General features: G+C 41.7%; 1 protein-coding gene across 1 annotated transcript in view; it reads right to left on the bottom strand.

The window, feature by feature from the left end:
* Window positions 1-6,007, bottom strand: part of RARB (retinoic acid receptor beta) — a 710,885-nt gene that overhangs the window by 266,601 nt on the left and 438,277 nt on the right. The window lies entirely within an intron of this gene.

Below are 6,007 nucleotides of genomic sequence, written 5' to 3'. Positions count from 1 at the left end.
CTTCCTTCCTTCCTTCCTTCCTTCCTTCCTTCCTTCCTTCCTTCCTTTTTCTTTCTCTCTCTCTTTTTCTTACTCTTCTAAATTTTGAAGTCCTTTAAACATTGTTCTAATATTCCTATCTCATATGGTATCAGTTCTTGCATTTGTTAAACCTAGTTTATTTTCCTTAGGATTGGTCTCCCTTGGATATTTGGGGATTCTCAGTTCTGGGCTTACCTTTCACAGGAGGATTTTCCCTTGTGTGTCCTGCACTGTTGTGGCCTGGAGGTGAAGTGGCCTTGTGGTATTACTGGCTCTCAGGAGGTGGTGAGTTACTCTCAGCTCTGTGCGGCAATGTGGAAGCATGGGCGCCTTCTGCTTATAACCACGAGGTCTTGTCTACTTCCTCCATTTCCTCTTAGTAGGAAATATACCCTCTTCATGTTTTGGTGTTAGGTATGGATATAGATCTGTGAATTCTATTTCTGATTTCTGCATTCTGTTTGGGAGAGTTAGGAGCTAGTGTTTGCATGTGTTCTATCCACAATCTTGAATTGGAACTCCAGCAGAGCTTCAGAATGTTTAAAATTCCGGGATATCAGGGAGTCTTAAGGTCCTGGTCGTGATGAGGACAAAGATCCCAGGGCTGTCCTCAGCATCTGAGGCTCCTGTGGTGGCAGTTCCTGTCACCAATGGCTTTAACCACTTGGCACAGTGGAGGTAGTACCAGATCGGAGAAAGTATCTTTGGCACGGCCCTGGGATCGTGGTGTGGAGTAACAGCCTCCAGCAGCCCCGGAAGCAGCAGAGGCCTCAGCTACTGCCATGACTCAAGATGGCTGAGCAGAAGAGAAGGAAAATGGTTCAATAGGCCAAGCTGGGGAGCGAGATACCAGGAAGCGGCTCTGTATGTGAGACTGGGAACTCCTGGAAAGATCTGGCATTAAAGAGAGGACGAAAATCCTATGAAGAAATTCCAAAAAAGGAGATTGATGTCACAGAAATATTGGCAGGGGCAGCCTGGGGAAATCTGAGGATTATATGACACAATGTACATAAACATTGCCTAACACAGAGTCATGCATGTAAAAGGCCCTCTTGTGTTCCCTGAAAATATAAAGAACTGCTAGGCTGTTCTTCGTGCTCAGGTCTCTGTGCCACTCAGGGCCATCAAGGGCGTGTACCGTCAATGCTCATGGGCAGGGACGCATATGGTCTTGGCTCCCCTAAGAAACCATTACGCTCTCTCCTTTTTAAGTCCTTATGATCCTGTTACAGAAAGCTCAGGCTCTCTCCATTCTCTCAGAGATCTGCCCTCTTCCTACAGGGGTCCGTGCAGGATTGTTTGTACTATGGGACCTTATCTCTCCCTGGCTCCTGAATAGGCCCAGGTGGACATCAGACTTGGACAGTCAATCTTATTCCTTCTAGAATTTGGACTGAATGATTCGGAGACTAGGTCATCTTTGCTAATGCTCAGATGAAGAGACCATGTGGGTTCAGGAGCTATAGAGAGGGATTCCGTTTTGCACACGACCATCTTGCGTGCTACAAAATCAGAGTATTGCTCAGCACACGTTCGCTGTCCTTCCTCCACAGAAACGCAGCCTAAAGGTTGTGACACATCTTGCAGCATCTTAATCACTTCTCCACATGGAGGAGAGTACGTGTTTATGTTAGACACAACGCAAGGACATTTAGTAGAAAACGGTGTCGTTTTTGTTATATAAGAGAGTGTCCATCAGACATCACAGCAGCGATCACAGCGCAGGTTAAATTTAGAGCAATGACTCTCAAGGGATTTCATGTGATACCTTCTACCCCGCAACGAGATCTTCCAAAGGCACAAGCTATGAAACTACGGAGACTACTAAAATGATCAGATCATGGTCGTATATTTTACGCCATACGTGGCTGTAATTAAACTGCATGGCAATTAGACACAAAAGGCAAACTGTTCAGGTGAGTTCATTTAGTACTTATGACTTTTCCCCAGTTTTCTTTCTGGGGGTGGTGGTCAAAGGATTCTTGAAGAGGAGAGAGAACAAGAATTAATATTTCCTATTCTTTAACTTTTCTAGCAAAATCTCTCTCTTTTTAATGAATGAATTTAATGAATTCATTCTTTTAATGAATGAATGAATTTTTTTTTTTTTTTTTTTTTGGTGACACAGACCCTTTCATAGGCTGGGGAGGCTTATAAACCCCTTTCTCAGAAGAGTGTTTCATAAGATAAAATATACAGGATTATAAAAGAAGCCAGTTTTATTAAAAGACAATTGAAACAGTTTTTAAAACTTCTGTGATGTAATAATGGATACCCCTCTTTATTGACTTGTTAAATAGCATATTAGTGGTGGGTCTTAATAAGTAGCCCAACTTTGAAAAAGTGATGAGCATGAATAACATTTTGAGATATTGCGATAGTTTAAATGTGCTATGAGAAAAGAAACCATAGACACTGCTAGTAGTTTTGTGGTTAGCGTCCCCATTCATAATCCTAGATTCCAGTTAGGAGTGAGTGATAATGAGGATACAATTTATTTTCCTATCAAAGCTGAAAGATCCTCTGAATTTATATTATGAAGCCTATTCTAAGGGGAGAGGTCAAAGCAATTAACCACCATGCTCCAGTAAATGCTCACTCAATGTTAGCTATTTAAAACGAAAACTGCTCTAATAAGTTTTCGTATTACCTAAAACTGAGCTAAGACACTGATTCTGTTAGAACAAGTTACCTTAATGCCATCTACCAGAAAACTGTTTTAATAATGACACCTTGTGTCATAGACTTTCTATGATATTGACAATGTGAACTGTGTCTCTTCAGATGTACTGCCCTTGTGCAGTGCACATGAGTGCAACCAGACGTGGCAGCCCTAATAGAAGGCCCTGCACAGCTGCAACAGCAGCGGACTCACTCAGATTCTCCAGCTCTCTTCTGGCATTTGGGATCAGGACTGGCCCCTTGCATCTGAGTAAAGGTCTGGTAGCTCCCAGACAATTTCAGGGAGAGTTGAATAGACACTCTGATCTCCCACATAAGGTTGCCTACCATAGTTCTCGGGGAGTCTTTGGAATTTTCCAATTTTCATCCCCAAGCCCTCAGAAAGAAGCTGAGTGGTTTTGCTCCCGCTTGGAATGAGCATCCAAGACCAAGACAGGTGAGGAAGGCTGTGGACATTCCCAGTGTTGGTGTCACACCTGGATCTAGAAATCAGAACGCAGTCTAAACCTAGCACTATGCAAATCACTCTCCCGAGATTCACTTCTTAAACACAGTTGGACCACAAATTGTTGAATTAAAGGAACATGGGAATGGCCCACGCTGGTTCTTTTTCACTGTATCTAAGCCTAGTTTTTAAGCGTACACTAGATGAAAAGATTTGGTAGCAACTCTTAATACAATTATGTGAGTGTTTACATAGTCAAAATAGTACTTTTCTAAGCTGCACAAATACATACTTTTGCCCCCTCCATCCGAACCTCTGCTTTGAAGAAAGAACACAAGCTTAGCTGTCCTTTGTCCTATATTACAAAAGAAAAGCCCCTTTCTGTGGAATATCTGAATCATCCACTGGCAGTTTCTCAAGGTAAACAAAGTAAATTAGAAATTAATGTTTCTCATATGTACACGCACACACGTAAGGGGATGCTTGCCTCACCAGGCATTAGAAGCCGTGGGGCCTCTCCGTCGTTACAAAAAGCCCCCAGAACAGTGGAAATGCCAGGACAACATCAAAAAATTCTGAAAACAATCTCCTGGATAAAGATAAATGTTCTCTCACTGATTCGTCTTGTCTAATTAATCCCATGCGCGAGACTAGACTGGAAGATGAAGGAAAACAAAATTGGATTGACTCTTGCTTTTAATAGGAGAGAAAATAAAAGGAAAAAATACTTTATAGTCCTGATATCTTAAAGGAAAGGACAAAGACCCCCACAAAGATCTGCTTTTTCCTGCACGTGATTATCTTCTCCTCATGAATTGGGTTTTTGATAAAAGCTGTTTCAGATTACAAGAAAACTAACAAACCATGATTCTTGTGAGTTCATATTGTATTACATTTCTGCAGAGAAGGCAGGAAAGCCTTTGACCAGTCTAAATCCAAAATAAAATTAAAAGTAAACCAGAAGCTGAGGGAAAAAAAAAAGTGGCTCTGGGTCCACAGTTTTTTCAACTCTGCGGTGAGGTGAAGGGGAGGAGGTGCTGGGGGTAAATAATTCGATTATAAGCTCCTTCCTTTCTCTAATACACAGTGCTTCAGGTACTGGTCTGACCATTCTGCTGGTGGGGAATCTAGACCACAATTCCCCGGATTTATCCTAAGCCAGCTATTATTATTTTCATAATCATTTGAGAATATAAAGAAAACAATGCATCCTCTCCTAAGAAAGATGTACAGTCACATTAAGCACATATTAATTTGCATCCCATCACAGAGACACATGAATATTCTAAGGTCTGTATATGCAGAACTCTTAAAAGTCCACGCGGGCCAGATAAAGGGACTGGACCTTCAGCCACTTTACAATCCATTGAACTCTTTCTCTAGATGATAGACACACAGGGAATGAGAGCCCTCTACTAAACTCAAAGTCTCCAAGAACTATCTTGGTCCATGGGCCTCCGAAGCCTCTCATGATATGGAAAGAACATCTCCGGCTCCTGTAAAACATCCCCTCCAGAGCAGCTGGGAAGGAAAGCACAGCTGGGGATGGCATTCTAATGAGAGGGCTGGTTTGCTTGACAAATCTCCTGATCCAGTCAAAACAACAAAAGTAGTAGTGCTTCCAACTTATAATAATAATAACGACAATAATAACGACATGGACCAGCCTCATGGGTCAGGTTGGAGATCACCCTGAGAATCACTGAATTAAAGAGTGAAACAATTTGGACAGGGAATAAGACTACCCTCCTAGGTCGAATGAGGTTCTTTTTCCCCCAGTGATCCAGATCATTCCCATCCTTTTTTCCTCCTTAAATTTACCAGACCTTTACCACCAAATACTTGAAGTACCTGAACTAAGAATTTTGGAGGTTTACTATTTGCCAGGTACCCTGCTAAACACTTTTACCCATAAATTCATTTTAACCTCACATCAAGAGGTAGATACAGTTCAAATCTGAATTTTACAGATGATAAATTGGAGGCACAGGGATTGTAATTTGCTTGAGGTCCCCAAGCTAGAAAATGGTGAATTTACTCCTGACGCTCCTTTTCCCATGGATACGGCTATCTCGGTTTTCCTCTGAGCAGTAGCTTCTAATGAAAACCCTAACTCCCAGCTTCTTTGGGACAGAAAAGGTCATTTTGGAGTACTCCAGGTTGTCTTTCCCTTCAGATTTTCTACTGTGTATAAGAGGACTTTTCCTTAATTCTGTAACATTTCAGGATGTGTTCCTATTCTGATCCTTTTCTAAGTTTCTTCTTTCAAGGCTCATCTCAAGTTTTGCCTCTTTTGGTATCTGACTGTTCCCTGAGTTTATAATATTAAGTTAGATCATGAATCTTTGAATGTACTTTTTCTTGGACAAACACCTCATCCAGACCCAGTCTGTGATATAAAAAGCCTTGGACATTTATGGAATTAGTCAACAAGATAATCTTTTGAGAAACACCCTTAGCACATGAGGCAAAGCTTCCCCTCCTCCAAGTCCACCACAAGTGCTTGTTCTCCCTCTTGATACTTCTGAATTGTTCTTGTGGCTGCTGGTGGTGATGGGGCTGAAGAGTCATGGAACGTGTTCTCAACATGTTCATTCTTGCTTTTGGTAATTTGCCTTATCCTCGGGTTGGTATCTAATATCTAGCATATTGGTACCTTAGTCAGAACTCAGGCAGAAAAAGTCCCATTTCATCATCCTACCACAGCAATAAAACAGGCCGCTGACATGTCAGAACTTAAGGTAGGGCCTGGGAACATTTTCAGTTACTATCTAGGAGAATACAGCCCTGTATCATCAGGCAGATAGCTAGAAAGAAAGAAAGAAAGAAAGAAAGAAAGAAAGAAAGAAAGAAAGA

Source organism: Callorhinus ursinus, unplaced genomic scaffold (assembly GCF_003265705.2).
Source record: "Callorhinus ursinus isolate GAN/ISIS: 27379988/994484 unplaced genomic scaffold, GSC_fseal_2.0 scaffold1, whole genome shotgun sequence".
Classification (NCBI taxonomy): domain Eukaryota; kingdom Metazoa; phylum Chordata; class Mammalia; order Carnivora; family Otariidae; genus Callorhinus; species Callorhinus ursinus.
The sequence above is the reverse complement of the archived record's forward strand: the minus strand, read 5'-3'. Positions and strand labels throughout refer to the sequence as shown.